Genomic DNA, 17,610 nt, shown 5'->3' on the forward strand with positions numbered 1-17,610 from the left:
CATTTGAAGGGCACGTAAGCGAATTCCCATGCGTGTTACGCAGTAACCATTTTGACGACACTCCATAACCCATTTATGCAATTCAGCCTCTAGAGCCCCATATGAAGTTGTTAAACCACGTTGAGCTTTTTTTGCCTTTGGAATCTTTTCCAAGTCAGCTTTCTTTTTCCGCCATTCCCTCACTTGTTTTTCATCAACACAAAATTCCCTACTTGCAATACTGTTATTGCTTTCTTCTGCTCTTGACACAACCTTAAGTTTGAAACCAGCTTCGAATGACCTGCGTTTTTCTTTTGGTCCAGGATTACCGGTAGAAGTATTGGGATCCATTTCTAACAGGATAAAAAAAAAAGACTTGTTCGGGTACCTTTTGAGGCCTAATGCAGGCTGATATTACAGAAAGTGATGACATGATTGTTTGCATAGAGCAGCCTGTGTTAGGGCTCATAATATACCGTACATTCTACCAGTGTCCTGCCTGTGCCCATTAAATATACAGCCTGCCTGTGTCCATTAAATATACCGTACAGCCTGCCTGTGTCCATTAAATATACCGTACAGCCTGCCTGTGTCCATTAAATATACCGTACAGCCTGCCTGTGTCCATTAAATATACCGTACAGCCTGCCTGTGTCCATTAAATATACCGTACAGCCTGCCTGTGTCCATTAAATATACCGTACCGCCTGCCTGTGTCCATTAAATATACTGTCCAGCCTGCCTGTCTCCATTAAATATACCGTACAGCCTGCCTGTGTCCATTAAATATACCGTACAGCCTACCTGTGCCCATTAAATATACCGTACAGCCTGCCTGTGTCCATTGAATATACAACCTGCCCTGTGTCCATTAATTATACAGCCTGTTGAATAACATATACAGCCTGCCTGTGCCCATTAAATATACAGTAGCCATTGTAATAATGCTCTGGATAACACATTAGACAGCCTGCCATTGCCCATTGAATAACATATACAGCCTGCCTGTGCCCATTAAATATACAGTAGCCATTGTAATAATACTCTGGATAACACATTAGACACATATACAGCCTGCCCATTAAATATACAGTAGCCATTGTGATTTTTCACTCACCTCATGATGCTGATGTCCCGCTGTGATGATGATGATGTCCCGTGCAGCCACGGAAGCGATGTCCCGCCTCCTATGACACACGGCACAGTGATTCCTATAATTGAATCACTGTACCAGAGGAGGTGGGACATCGCTATGTGGCTGCTTGCCATAACAAGGAGGAGGTGGGACATCGTTGCAGAGCGGCAGGAGGGGGAGGAAGGGGAATCGTAAGAGGAGAGGGGATGGTGCGGTGCGCGCTGAGCGGCAAACTGACACAGGCCATTCACGAGCGTCACCCAGCGGCATGGCCCCGCCCCTTTTTCTCCTCCATTTCGGGCAAATTTTTCAGTGACTCGAGTATAAGCTGAGGCGGCTTTTTTCAGCCCAAAAAGTGGACTGAAAAACTCGGCTTATACTCGAGTATATATGGTATCTTAGAAAGTTTTACTGTTCTAGACTGGTTCTGCAAGGAAGCCTGTAAACAGTTTGTCAAAAAATATATTTTTGACCTCTTCCCGCCACCCCAAAGCCCCTTTTTGGTCTGATATTTTAAATACACATGAATCCATTCTGTCAGTATCTACACCTAACCCCTCTTCTAGATAACCCTCAATTTCCTTATGGCCTCCATGCTCCCAGAATCATCAGTTGGGACAGAGTTTCAACTAAAACACATTCTTATCTCAAATTTCATAGTAACTTTGGAGAAGCTTCAATCCTTTATGCTCTAGTAAGAGCAGTGCCTGGTTTTTACATAGACAGCTTCTTTACTAAGTGGGGGAGTCCCAACCCCTATAATACACAATCTCCTTATTATATCAATTACTCCTGATTTACAAGGAACACACTTTGACTTTATTTCAACCTTAAAGTGGAGTTCCGCCGATTTTTTTATTTTTTTTAAAGTCAGCAGCTACAAAGAGTGTAGCTGCTGACTTTTAATAATTGGACACTCACCTGTCCCATGATCCAGCGATGCAGGCCTCTCCTCTCCCCCCCCCCTTCCACTGTGACGGCATTCTTTCTGTGGGCGCCCGGATGTGGTTTCACCGCCAGGCACGCACTGCACATGCGTGAGCCACTGTGCGCGCTGTAAATGGCCGGGCAATCTTCTGGGACCTGTGACGTGTCGCAGAAGATTGCAGGGAGGGAGGGGGGAGAAGTGAACTTCCTTCGGTGGCTGTGGAGCCCCGGGAGGAAGTGAGAGCTAGACGCCTCTCAAAAGAGGGTATCCGCTCCCCCCACAAAAAAATGACATGCCAAGTGTAAGTTCCATTTTCGGGTTGAACATTTTAATGGGAAAAGGAATACCTCACACTTGCAAAAAAGCATTCACACTTATCCACATCCTGTGAAGAATAAAACTGCAATAATAAAATACTCACCAGGTGGAATTATTAGTCCCCAAAACTCCATTATATTTTCTTTACACCTCAGATGCCTGTTGACTTTGCTTAATGCCACCTCACCAAAACTCTTATCACTCCACAGATAGATTTACTTTGTAGGCCTTCTAAAGTCTGCAGAAACATCAGCCCTAAGGTTTATTTCTCATACCAGCTAAACAGGAAAATTCAAAGCATTAGAAATCTCAAGCAGTCCCCATCTTGGTGGATTGGGTTGAAGCCCTTAATTACATTTACCAGTAACACAATTTGTGGCACATGATAATTATAGAATAGAGAACTTACAATCCATATGGGCAGCTTAAATTATATATCTATGTAGAAATTTTAAGTCAGTCCACCTCTAAAAATGACTCCTCCCTCTTTTTGTTGCTCCTTCCCTTTCTATTTTATGTTAAACAGCCTTCTCTTTTCTTCCTTCTTCACATTTTCCTCTTTTTTTGGAAGAATGGCAGAATAATACATGGGACACACTTTATTTGTTCATTTGTCAGTTTGTGTGTCAGGACTAATGCCTGGAGCTCTGTTGCTCTTGGAGTTGCAGCAGGACCAAGGCAGTGGTCTCAAGCAAGATGGAACCCAAGGTTATGGTGTGATCAGACTGGCAGGACCACATGGAGGAAGCATAGGCAGGATGGAAGTCAAGGTCATAGATGCAAACCAGAGAGTGGGTCGAGCATGGTCGGGAACAATAGCCAAAGTCATTCACCAGAATCTAAGGGAGCAGGCAGAAGAGTAGTCTCGTATGTATGGCAGAATATCTGTGCTTACCTCTAAAAAATTATATGAATTTTTATATAAAAAATATATATTGAATATTCAGTTGCTAAGTATATATAACAAATAAAAATGCGCAACCAAACAAAAAAAACTCTGCATGTATAAATGCAAACATGTGATGTGATTAAGTGAAAACAATATTATGCATTATAGTCCATAAAGTGCTTTAGTCTATGCGAACAAGGACGGACTTTTCAGGAGAAACAAATGATTTCTCTGTTCATCAAAAAAGCAAGGCAAAACAGCGCTGCTTACCAGATTTGATTAATCTCAAATTATAGAGATCAGACAGGCACACACAGGAGGGATTACCTGACCAAAGACAGTGTAGCCACAGGCTCTTCCGATAGTGGGATCCTTCCTCCTATAGCGGCTCTCCGCTGCTATGATATTCCTCACTGAGCCTTTCACAAGATATACTCCATCCATGGGATATATTATAAAATGGAAAGAAGAGGCTTCATGGTGCAGTACTCGACTTAAAAGGTATTTATTAAAAAAATCGTGGGCACTGACATCCAAACAAAACAGTATTCAGTATATTCAAACCAGCCGCGCCTCAAGCCAGCCAGCCAGCTGATGTGTGGTGACGAATAGTCACGACAGGCCCGGGTCATACACATTTGGTCAGAAGAGGCAGAGTCCTTAGAGCAGGCCATGGTTAAACCAGGAATCAAGCAGCAGGAGGGTCCAGAGACAAGCGGGGTCAGTAATAGGAGGTCAAAGGTATACAGGATACACAGGAGAAAGGAGTACTGGTAGCTGAAGATCATCCAGGAAATGCTCATTGCAGCTGCTGCCCTTATATAGGGCGTGTAGCGCCAGCCCGAGCAGCAGGTGTGCCTGAATGTGCTCCAGTGCACACACCTGCACTAATGCACAGGTTTTTCTGTGCAAACGAGCATGGCCATGCTTAGTATTGGCAAGGTCTTTTCCTCGGCACATGCTCATTTTTATTCTGCTGTCTTCTTTTCAAAACATGTTAGATACCCATTTAGAATGGTGCCCTATTTTACAACCCATAACATGTTCACACCTTTTGAAAACTTTAAGTTGACCCACTGTAATCAATGTTCTTTGTGGATGTTAAACAGTGCTATATATTCTCTAGTGGCCCATCCTTTCTTAATATCCCAATATTTATTTAGAATATTTTTACTGTTGATACTGAATGCCAAACTGAATGAAAAATGCAAACTCAAAACCAGTATTTGACTCACCTTAGAAAAAAATAAACAAATAAATAAATAATTGTCACCACACCTTTAACTGTTACATTGTGTTCTACACTATAATGGTGAAATGCATTTTTCAATAAATAATGATCCAAGAACATCGAGGCTTATATAGAAATTATATAGCAATATGCACTCACACACACCACCAATGAAAATATATTAAAAACACATTATTTATTGAAGAAAAAAATATATAAAAAGAAAACAAATACAGTATATACCATAACTTTGTATTATATACTAAAATGACAGCTGTCTTACAGCACATAAATTTGGAGTGTTTCCACTCTCACCTCTATCTCTAGTCAAATTCCTTCCCAACAGCTGTCCGTATATTACTATCATTGTCTTATAGCCCACTGACAGCTGACATAAATAAGCCTCCCACAGTGGTAATCTCTCATTTAGAATATCTCTGCAGAGAAAGTTTGTCTATACTCACAATGATGGTAATTATTTTTGTAATAATTTTAATATTTAAATTTAAATTTAGAAATTTGCATTAAACAGTCCAGGTATGCACAGATGACATAATCAAGTAACAAAGGGGGGGGGGGGGGGCACATAGTCAAAGTTATATAGCAACAAGCCCAGCTCTGCACCTTATGGGTGGTCATGAGAAAACATTATGGTTTTGGAGGTAATCATCCATGTGCAAAGCTCAGGAGACAAACAGGAACTCAAGGGAGACCCAAGACATTGAGAACAAGTCAACATACAAAAATAATGTAAAATAGAATGTAAAATAAAATGAAGCATTTACAATATATTGGGAGACATTGCAACCTGATGGCCCGCTTAGCCCTGGAATGGGACCATGAGGGGAGTGTGATGTAAGCAAGTATATGTATAAGTTCCCCTCTAGATTAACATTTGTCAGGTGTTTGATCATGCAGATCACCTCGCGCCAAAAGGACTCAAGCTTGGGACAATTCCAGAAGATGTGTAGCATCGTTCCCTCAGCATTGTCACATCGCCAACATAAGCTGGACACCTGAGGGAAAAACCAGTGTAAAACTGTAGGCACTATGTACCATCTGGTCAAGATCTTGTAACAGATTTCCTGGGCTCTAGTGGCTATGGAAGACTTTTGGGCAAAACGGAGGATCTTCTCCTTCCGAGAGTCATTGAATTGGATGCCTAGGTCTGCCTCCCATTTGGAAAAGGAAGAGTGGAACAAACTCTTCCATCAGACGAGTCAAAGAAGCAGAGATCATTGAAAGACTGTGTCGGATCGGTTCCTCCTGACCACAAATTTGTTCCAGCTCCATAAGCTGGTGAGACATGTCTGAAGAAAGTTATGGAGCTGGAGACCACTCCAGAGATCCAACGGAAAGTCTGCAGCAGCCACGCCAAAAAAGGGGGATAGTCGGCCATCAGGACTCACAAAGCCACAGAGATGGAGCCATCTGCTCCCAACCAAACACCGGAACTGGGGGTCCTAGAGGCCAGGTGGAAATTCTGGGTTGCCTAGTATCGGCACCATAGGGGAGGGTAGTGGTGCCACTGAGGAGTGTCGGAAGTCGTCCCCGGCTACCAGCAGTGTGCTTCCCAGGGTAGGATGGTCAGTGAGGGCCTTTAGTAAAAGTGAAGTAATCCATGGCCAGCTCTTAGCTGTGGCACTGGAGTCTTCAACCTCCATGGCCACTCAATGTTTCACCTCTGTGTGCCAATCCACCAGCCAAGTGAAATGTGCCGCTCTGTAGTAGGCTTTCACATCTGGGAGACCCACCCCTCCCCTCCCCTGTGTTTAGCAAGATGAAGAAGTTGCAACCTAATGCAAGGCTGACGGTGAGGCCAAAGTCTCTAAATATATTGTTCACACGCTTAACGAACACAGAAGGAGGGTGAATAGGAAGCGCTTGCAGTAAATGCAACACACTGGGCAGCATGGTCATCCTGAGGGCATTGCAGCGGCCAGACCACATCAGTGTGAGTGAATGCCAGTGGAGGAGCTCTGCTTTAAGGCAGATAAGCAGTGAAACTTGCCAAATACAGATTTGAAGGGTCAGAGGTGATGTCAACTCCCAAATAATGAATAGAGTCAGTCACACAACGGAGTGGGAATGCCAAGCATAATGAGTTAGCCATGCCCCCATCCCCGGTGATGTTAAGGATGGAAGATATGGATACATTGATTTGGAAAAAAGAAAGAGCCCCATATTCTGGCAAAAACTGTAATAATTTTGGGAGGGAGGTAAGCAGTTCCGTTAGGAAAAAGATCAGGTCATCCGCGAATGCGGCCACTTTGTGCTTTCACAAGGCTTTTTGATTACCAGCTATGCCTTCATCCACCCTAACTGAGCAAAGGAAAGGCTCTAGGGTGAGTATAAATGTTAGGGGGGATAAGGGGCACCCCTGCCGCATGCCATTGTATATATGGAAAAAGGTGGATCTTATCTCATTGACCTTGATTGCAGCTGTGGGATTGGAATAAAGAGACAGTATCCAACTCAACCTTGAGGAGCTGAGACCAATGTGTTCCAGAGTGGCTCACATGAAGGTCCAGTTAATCGGTCGAAGGCTTTCTCTGCGTCCCTAGATAGACAGCAAGAGAAGAGGCCGTTTCGATGATCTGGCTGCTTGGATCAAGTTCACCACCTGAATTGTGTTGTCAGAAAGCCCATCTGGTCCCTGTGAACGAGACTTGGGATATGAGGGAGAAACCTATTGGCCAAAATTTTGGCAAACAGTTTCAAATTAGTGTTTAGGAGTTCTATCGGATGATAGTTCCCGCATCGCAGTGGGTCCTTCCCCTCCTCTGGAATAAAGGAGATATAAGCTCTCAGCTTGTCAAGCGGGAAGGATTCCCCGTCAGTGATGGAATTAAAGGCAGAAGACCTTATAATAGCTTTGGCTTTGAGTTTGTCAGGGCCACCCCCAACTCCCCAACTGTGATAGGTTCCTCCAGTTCCTCCCAGACACTAGTAGGGAGAGATGGCATGCCCAAGGAGGCAAGATAGGACTGTGGAGTGGTAGTGCCAGCAGAGAAGGAGTCTGAGGGGAGGGAACAATCTAAGTTATAGAGGCTTTCATAGAAGGATTTGAACTTCCTTGCCATATCGGAAGAAGTGGTGAGCTGTCCAGAGGAGTCGATGATATGGGAGATGTAGGTGTTCATGCGCAGACCACGCAGCGCCTGAGCTAGCAGCAAACCTGGCTTGTTTGAAAATTCATACATTGTACGATGCACCCATGCTAGTTTTTGTTTTATTTTGTGGAATAGGAGCAAGCGGAAATCCGCACAAACTTTTAGAAGATCTTGATATGTAGCATGTGCAAAGCTAGCCTTATGGGAGCACTCCAAGCTATGGAGCTGAGTAAGAAGTTCCTCCATGCGGTGGGACCTCTCTCTTTTAAGACAGGCCCCTATTCTGATAAGCGCACCCTCTGGACCACTGCCTTATGGGCCTCCCAGACAACCAAGGGATTGATGACCAATGCTTCATTGATGGCAAAGTAGTCTCACAGGGTGGCCAGGAGCTGAGAACAGATCTCCTTTGATTGTAGCAAGGCCTCATTTAGTCTCCAGGATGGTGGAGCCTGAGTTACCAGACCCAGTTGAAGTGTCAGATGGATTGGGGCATGGTCTGAGATAGAAATAACATCAATGGTGCATGATACTACTCTGAATATGTCTTTATGCATTATCATAAGATAATCTAACTGCGAGTAGGTGTGATGGACTGGGGAGAAAAAGAAGTAATCACAGTCCTGTGGATGTAGTATCCGCCAGGGGTCAACCAGATGCAGGGTATGCAGATCTGCCTTCAGACGCTCAAGGCGGGAATAAGGGAGGTGGGAAGAACTGCATGAGACATCCAATAGAGGATCCAGAGCAAAGTTGAGGTCTCACCCTAAGACGAGAAGTCCCTCTGAAAACTTCATGAGCTAAGGAAGGAACTTCCATTAAAATTGAGGGTGGTTGACATTTGGAAAATAAACGTTGGAAAAAGTGACCTGCGCGGCAGACACCCTCCCCTTCAGGAGGAGAAAGCGGCCCAGATCATCCGTCCACTGTGCCTCAAAAATCCAGGGAAACAATTTGGCCATCAGGATGCTAACCCCCTTAGATTTGGAGATAGGAGGGACACTGTGGTACACCATTGGGAAGCCCCATTGGTCAGTTTAGGGAATACGATCACCTCAAAAATGCGTTTCCTGTAAAAAGGCGACTTGGGTCATACATGTTTTTCCGGTGTGTTAAGACCACGCACATTAAGGGATGTGACCTTAAGGAGACCCATAGTGCCCTCCACAGTGAGGTGCAAGGTAGGATCCTGGCTGGGTAGTCCCCCCTAGGCGAGAGGCAGATAGCCCAGCAAGGAGAAAAGACAAAAAAAGATAAAAGAGGAGGTGGAAAGAGTAAGTGAAGAAAGGGGGAGAGGAGTAATCTATCTAGAGTGCAATTAAACCAAGGACCCTGACTCAGCACAGATGGTGCCTAAGCAGGAATCTTCCCTAAATGGGGATGGATGGGGTGTTAGAAAATGCCCAGAGTTGGCAGCGAAATGCAATAGAAAAACAACACCTTTGGAGATGCACAGGTTGAGGACCATGAGACACATAATAAAAAAAACAAATGGACGAGTCAGTGTAATTAAAACAGATACAGAGACATCAATAAAGATCCAGTAACTGAGACCATGCTGTGGTGGTGTACGATTTAACCATGCCCTGACACACCTGAACAGAGGGTCCTGACAGATATAGGTATATACTATATGGAAAGTCCTAGTCTACACGAGGGGTCTCCAAAGTACTGCCCGTGGGCCACATCCGGCCCACTAGGACGTTTTTTTTCTGGCCCGCAGCTAGAGACTCACTGCAGGGACAGGGGCAGTGGGGGCTGTGCAGCACAAGTCCCGCTACTCAAGAAACCTGAGAAAGTTCAGATTTATTCAGTGCAGACTGGCTGCACCTCCTGCCTCCTGCCCGCAGTTAAATTCAGTGCCCTTAACGCTGCCGTGTCACATACAGTGTGCCTGCTCAACAGCCGGGCGGGAGCCGGGAAGTGCAGAGGAGTACCACAGACCTACAGGGGAAATATAGGATGGTACAGGGAGACTGATGGAGAAAGAAATGTGCTCTGGTGGGGACGCAAGAGAAGGAGGGGAACCTGAAGGGGGGAAAAAGTGTGGAGGGAGGAGGCTGTAATGGAGGACACAAGTGTGAAGGGGGAGGGCTCTGATGTGGACACATATTCAGGTGGGAACACAATTGTTCAGGGGGATTCTGATGGGGGCACAAGTTTGGGGGGGCACTGATGGGGGCACATATTCAGGGGGGATTATGATGGGGACACAATTGTTCAGGGGGTCTCTGATGGGGGCACAAATGTGGGAGGGAGTCTCTGACAGTGACACAGATGTGCTCTATGGGCAAAGTCTAAGTGTTTAGCTCTGGTGCACAAGGCTCTGATAGGGGACATAAGTGTTTGGAGGGAGCTCTGCTGGGGACAGAAATGGGCAGGGAGTCTCTGACAGTGACACAGATGTGCTCTATGGGCAAAGTCTAAGTGTTTAGCTCTGGTGCACAAGGCCCCGGTCTCTGATGGCAGCCTTTCATATTCTAGGAACTGACAGGGTAGGGAGGGAAGCTGGACATGCAATGGATGAACAAGGTGTAGGTGTCCCCCCCTGTAGCGCCGTGTAGGACCATCACATTCAGAGTCAATTCTTTTTCATCTTTTCTTTCCATAGATTTCACATTACATTTCGTTATATATCTACAACTTCTTTAACAGCTATGTCTTATAATATTTCAATCCATACCTAAATTCCACTTCATCCTCCCCCAGAGTCAATTCTGGCCTAGGATTTGTAGAGAAATCGGGAGTTGTGGCCTGTCCATTGACCTCTGCCGTCTGCAGACCGGTCCTCCCGCCCGTAAGCCAAAATAGATGCTAGGCAAGGGAGAGATCCACAGACGGCAAAACAGAGCAAAAAACTTTGAGCCTGGTGGGCAAACTCAATGGAGACATCCCAGGAGACCTCCATCCCCTACCAAACAGCCCTCAGGGGAAACCCCACAATTATCCATCTTTGGGGCAGCAATGCGCCAACCTGGAAGACCCTGAGGGTCAGTGTAAAACAAAGGGAAAAGAAAAAAGAGACCCGGTTCATTGGGGTCCAAGACCATGCTGTGGTGTCACAGAGAGATCCATAAAGTCATATTCCACACTGTCTTACCCGCCACCACATTGTGAAGAAAAGTCAGGCTTCGGATGAAGTTGGGTGGAACCTAGTACATAGTCATACCAGTTGAAAAATGCTGACAGCGGGCTTGCTGAGAAAGCTAAACAGGTCAGAAAGCTGGTCTGGGGAGAAAGGGTAGAATTAAGATCCCTGTTTCCTTACAATTAAATGGAAAGGGTGGCCCCAATGGTAAGTGGCTTCTGCTTCACGTATCACCTCAGGGAGAAGTCGCATGAGACCCCAACTGGCCCATGTGTGCCTAGAGACATCTGGGTAAATTCAGATAAGAGCTCCGTCAATAGGGCCCTTTGATCATGCCAGACGTAGGATCTCCTCCTTAAATGGTGAAAAGTGGACCCTGCAAAGGACGTCCCGTGGCAAATGTGAAGGAGGATGGCCTTGTGGGGGTAAGGGATGTTCCCTAGGACCTGGCATGCGGTGCGCCCTGTCCAGCTCAGAGATAGGAGGTTTGCCCAGGACCTGGTTCAGGATAGCTGTCACTGTTGCAGATCTGGGCCCATGGTGGCCTCCAGGATCCCACAAAGTCACAGATTGTAGCGCCTACTCAGGTTTTCCCCATCATCCAGCCTCAGGTGAACTTCCACAAGATGGTGGCGGAAAGTCTGATGTTCCACTTCTAGGGTCTAGAGCATCCGCAGTGGTGGTGGAGGATTCCAAATCAGTCACCCACTACTCCACTGTGTCCACTTGCTGGTGAAAGTAATGCAGCTCCCTTGTAAGGGCATTCACTATGGAAGCAGCCATAGCCTGGAGATCTTGCTTGGTGGGAAGGTCTGCAACTATGTCCCAGAGGGACAAATATATTTAATATTGTCCCGGAGGGACAAATATATTTAATATTGTCTATTATCTCAAAAAGTGACTAAATCTATCCTGTCTTTCCATATCAAACATAATGATGATTTCATATCTCAAAATACTGAAAATGATATACAGATTGTGCCTTTACTTTCCACAAATTGCACTGTCCTGATCAAACTTGCTACAGCTACTGGGTTGATTTGTATAATGTAATAGGGCCCACATATTGTTGCATTGCCCTTGATTGGTGCAGAGTTCCTTACACCTACACCAATTAACCATCTCAATACAGGGCACTTACACCCCCTTCCTGCCCAGGCCATTTTTCAGCTTTCAGCGCTGTCACATTTTGAATGACAATTGTGAGGTCATGCTACACTATAACCATGTGAAATTGTTATCATTTTCTTCACACAAATAGAGCTTTCTTTAAGTGGTATTTAATCTCTCCTGGGTTGTTTATTTTATCCTAAAAAAGAAAAGACCAAAAAAATAGAAAAAAAAGTTTTTCTTAGTTTCTGTCAGTAAATTTTGTAAATAAGTAATTTTTCTCCTTCACTGATGGGCGCTGATGAAGTGGCACTGATGGGCACTGATAGGCTGCACTGATGGGAACGGATGAGGTGGCACTTATGGGCACTGATGAGGTGGCACTTATGGGCACTGATTAGGTTGCACTGATGAGGAGGCATGAATATGCCACACTTAAGGACACTGATAGGTGGCACTGATATGTGGCACTAATGAGCACTGATGGGTGACACTGGTGGGCACTAGGCACAGATAGGTGGCACTGGTGGGCACAGATAGGTAGCACTGGTGGGCACGAATAGACGGCATTGATGGGCAGCAGTGATGAGGATTGATGGCCAGAACTGATAGTCAGCACTGACTGCCATCACTAATGGCCACTGATTGCTGGCACTTGTGGGCACTGATTCCTGGCACAGATTGGTGGCAATTGTGGGCACTGGTTGGCACTGATTGTTTGCAGTGGTGGGCAATCATTGCTGGCACTAGTGGTCACTTTTATTGTAATCAGGGCACTGATGATCAGTGCTCAAATTACATACCTAGCTGTCCCCTGTGAGGTGATGCTGCTGATCGGCTCTCCTCTCCTCACACTCGGTCAGTGTGAGGCAAGGCAGCGACGATTACTGCCATTTCTGTGTTTACATGTGACCGGCTGTGATTGGACACAACCGATCACATGGTTAAAGAGCCTTTACACAGATCGGGGTTGTGCCGTATCCTAGCAACGCGGCACGTGGGGGCATGTGGGAGTGGTCGTTCTGGGAGGCCATCATTTGACGGTGGGCAGGCGGAAAGTGGTTAAAGTGACACAGAGAGCCCTTTCACACTGGGATGGGCAGGCGTCACAGATAAAGCTTTGTTTTAGCGCCAACTAAAGGGTCAAAGCCGATGGGAAGGGGTGCTTTAGGAGCAGTGTGTACACTGCTCCTACAGCGCTGCAAAGATGCGGCTTGCAGCACTTTTTTTACCGTCCTGCAAGCGCACCGCTCCAGTGTGAAAGCACTCAGGTTTTCACACTGGAGAGACAGGAGAGGCTCTTTACAGGTGCTATTTTTAGCGATGTAGTGCCTGTAAAGTGCCTCACTGTGAAAGGAGTCTAAACTACTGTATATCCTTATACTCCAAAAATAATCCAAACATATCCACTACTTAATGACCCCGTAATATATTTTTCATGAAATTATTTCTTACTGCATTTTTTGCCTCCTTATAACATTTCCACTGAACTTCTCCTTTTCCCCTTATTTATTTTCTTTGGAATGAGCAATGCATGCTAGTTGTGGTCATGTGCACTGCTCTATGCACATTATACATACAGTATCTCACAAAAGTGAGTACATTTTCACTTAGGGGTGTACTCACTTTTCTTGCCAGCGGTTTAGACTTTAATGGCAGTGTGTTGAGTTATTTTGAGGGGACAGCAAAGGTACACTGTTATACAAGGTGTACACTCATTATTTTACATTGTAGCAAAGTATAATTTCTTCAGTGTTGTCACATGAAAAGATATAATAAAATATTTACAAGAATGTGGGGGGTGTACTCTCTTTTGTGAGATGTTGTGTGTGTGTGTATATATATATATATATATATATATATATATATATATATTAGGGCTGAAACAACTAATCCATTAATCGACAACTAATCGATTATGAAATTAATCGATTACTATTTTCATAATCGAGTAATCGACCAGGAACATAATGGGGTTAAAAAAAACAAAAATGAGCCCTTTATAGTACAAAAATATAATCACTTCTGTAAATATTACTTTCACTGTTCTAGAGGAAAAAAATGAATCCCTTCCAGTAGTGATTATTTGCTTTTTTGTACTATAAAGGGCTCATTTTAGTTTTGTTAACCCCATTATGTTACTAAATGTCTTAGACCTGGTTCACATCTATATGTTTATTGGTTCTTTTTGCAGAAACGCACTACAGTTCATTCACATGGTTTCCTATGAGACACGTTCATATCTGTGCTTTTTTTCAGCCGCTGCATATTTGGAAAGGGTCAGGGGCTATTAACGCAAAATGGAGCTTTTTTGGTTCAATATACTTCAATGGAGAAGCTGCAGAAAAGAATGTAATGCGTTTTTGCAGCAATTTATGTTTTTTTAATCTGCCCCAAAAAAAAATGCAAAAAACGCAAATTGCAGTAAAATCACGTGCACAAAAATCAAAACGTACAGCAAAAAGCACTGCAGAAACAGATCAAAAGCAAAAACTGCATAGGTGTGTAACAAGCCTTATGCTGGCATCACGGATCAATTTTCAGGTGAGAATATTCAGATGAAAAATCTTTGTACATTCGCTGAATGAAAGAATTTTTTTTGAAATTTTCACTTCATTTATGAACAAAAACCACATGCACTGTCTGAAAATTCCTTTGACCAAGAAGTTTTCTATTATTTCCAAATTTTCCCATCACTGTGGTTGAAAATGAATGTCAATTCGACCCACTTTTCTTTTTTAAGTTTATTAACCGATTAATCGAAACAATAATCGGCCAACTAATCGCTTATGAAAATAATCGTTAGTTGCAGCCCTAATATAAATATATATATAGTATATATACTCTATATTACAAAGAGCGATTACAATTCCAGTCATTTCAGTTTAAAGCGCAGTGCATGGCTTAAGAATCATCTAGATTCAGATACAATTCTACATCTCTGTAGTATTATGAAAATAGGCTATCTGACTTGGACTAATGGTCTCCAAGACAATGCCATTACGTCACTGATTAAGTAAAACTGTTAGAAGTACTTGTCAGCAAAAAATAAAGAAGATACTGCAAACAGTATACCAAATCTTATTTGTTGATGTTATTTTCAAAGGATAAAAGGGCAGGAGCAAGCCAGGGCCCCAGAATAAGGGCTAAAGAAAAAATAAAGGGAAGAAATGCAGCAAAATGTTAAATGTTGTCTAGATACACGGGATGGAATAATTATATATTTTTTGATTATTCAGATATGATAGTTGCAGGACCGCCCTGTCCAGCGAGGCATGGACATTGCCTTCCACATGCCAGTAGACAGTGCCTTCCACATTGCCTTTCCGTGAGAATAAGTGGCATTTGGGAACCTGCCACTGGGGAACCGCACATTGCACAAACTCATGGAAGGGGGTGGAGTCTACCAACTGAAAAGGCAGCAGTTGAAGTGCTAGCAATTTAGCCAAGCTACCATTCATCCGCTGGGCATGTGGATGGCTGGGAGTGAACTTCTTTCAACAGTCCAGCAGCTGAGGCAGGGAAATTTGCCTGGTACAATTGGACGTCGGTGTACTGCTAGCAGAGTGCCCGCAAATACTTGGCTGTGACACACCTAATTCTACACCTTCATTACTCTCAGTGCAGGTTTCAGAGAGGACTGAAGGTATAGTGGGGTTGGAGATCCCAGCTGATGAGGAGCAAGGAGAGGCCCGCTTTGTTCTTTGGTGTGGGTCTTTAAGGTACGTTTGTTAACAAGCTGCATGGCAGGTCAACATATGTCTGGTCAATCATGTGGTGCCCAAGCGACTGATGTTTTGACCATGCGAGATACGCTTGAGACATATGTTGCAAATAGCAGCAGTGCGATCTGATGCACTTGTCTCAAAAAAGACCCACACCAAAGAACTTTTGGAATAGCGTGCAGAGGCAGAGCTCTGCAGTGTGATTCAGTCAGTGTGCTGCCCTTAAGCTGGCCCCCGGATGGGCATCCTGCCTCGTTGGAGATGTGCCTCCTCCTCCTCCTCTCTCCTATCAGGCACCCACGTGGAGTCAGTGACCTCATCCTCCCCTCCCTCTTCATCACTGGAGCAAACTTGGCAGTATGCTGCAGCTGGTGGAACATGACTGCCAGATTGCTGTCCTTCTTGAGCATCCCCTCTCTCTGGGCTCACGCTACTGCCTTCCTCTAGCTGGGTATCATCATCAGAGCCTTCAAAACACTGGGCATCCTCCTGGAGCATGTACCCAACACTGTGCTCAAACAGTTCGGGGGACTCCTCAGGAGGACATGGTGGGTCTAGGGGAGGAGTGACTGATGACATTGAGACGAGGGAAGAGGACGCGTTGGCAACTGCTTTGCCAATACCCTGAGCCTGGTTGAGAGAGGATGAGGAGGATGAGGAGGGCTTGGTCATCCACTCTACCAAGCCTTCGGGATGTTGCGGCTCAACACATCCAGCTGCCGAAAATAAGGACAAGCGTGTCCCATGGTCAAATGCTGATGACGATACACCGCGTCCATGACCAGCACTGTCTCTACACACAGAGCCTGCTTGCCCTCTTTTATTGGCTTGTGACTGTCTGCCTCTCCTTGTTGGCCTTCCAGACATACTAATGGCCTGCATGGAGATGAGAACACCAGCAATTGGGGGTATCCTCAGGTGTATACTGTGCAGGAGGCCCAATACACCCACTGTAACTGCTGCAGCTGACTGTGGTATAGGAACAGAACAACACCAGCAATTGGGGGTAGCTTCAGGTGTATACGGTGCAGGAGGCCCAATACACCCACTGTAACTGCTGCAGATGCCTGTGGTATAGAAACAGAACACCACCAGCAATTGGGGATAGCTTCAGGTGTATACTGTGCAGAAGGCACAATACACCAACTATAACTGCTGCAGCTGCCTGTGGTATAGGAACAGAACACTAGCAATTGGGGGTAGCTTCAGGTGTATACGGTGCAGGAGGCACAATACACCCACTATAACTGATGCAGGTGCCTGTGGTATAGAAACAGAACAACACCAGCAATTGGGGGTAGTTTCAGGTGTATACTGTGCAGGTGGCACAATACACCGACTGTAACTGCTGCAGCTACCTGTGGTATAGAAACAGAACAACACCAGCACACATATGTCTGTGATCACCTGCGCACATCTGTACATGATCATTAGTGTACATATGTCCTAGGTCACATAAACTTTTATTATACACTTAAAGGAATTTGTTTTACCAAAAACATGTAGCAGAATACATTTTGGCTTAAATTTATGACAAAATTTGATTTTTTTGTATTTCTTTTAAAATAGAAATAAGAGAATGTTGTTTTTTTTCCACATGTCTGCTCTTTTTTGCTTATAATGCAAAAAATAAAAAATGCAGTCATGAATAAATACCACCAAAAGAAAGCTCTATTTGTGTGAAAAAAAATTATAAAAATTTAATTTGGGTACAGCGTTGCATGACCACGCAATTGTCATTGAAAATGCAAGAGCGCTGAAAGCTGAAAATTGGTCTGGGAAGGACGGGGGCGAAAAGTGCTCAGCATTGATGTGGTTAAAGGAAAAATCATACATAACATAAAAGGAGAGTGGTATAATTTTGCTTTTTGCTTTTTGGAAAAATTGTCATCACAAATTTGCAATTCACATACTTTTTTGTTGAAAGATAAAATAGAGAGAAAATAGGAACAGCCTTCATTGTTGATTTTAGCAGTAATTTCCATAGCTGCTTTCCTATTAAATTGGGTGCCCAAGGTTTAATATGAAACATTTGATGGTTTGCCAGGGAATTTAGTTCCAGAAAAATAGCAATGACTCACGAATCACACAAAA

At 44.4% G+C, this 17,610-nt stretch overlaps 1 protein-coding gene across 1 annotated transcript in view; it reads left to right on the forward strand.

Annotated features, from left to right (window-relative positions):
* The window catches only part of NPAS2 (neuronal PAS domain protein 2), a 177,068-nt gene that overhangs the window by 61,630 nt on the left and 97,828 nt on the right, over nt 1–17,610 (forward strand). The gene's annotated exons all lie outside the window — the stretch shown is intronic.

This window comes from Lithobates pipiens, unplaced genomic scaffold (genome assembly GCF_037356315.1).
Source record: "Lithobates pipiens isolate NorthernLeopardFrog02 unplaced genomic scaffold, aLitPip1_a1.2 Scaffold_16, whole genome shotgun sequence".
NCBI lineage: Eukaryota > Metazoa > Chordata > Amphibia > Anura > Ranidae > Lithobates > Lithobates pipiens.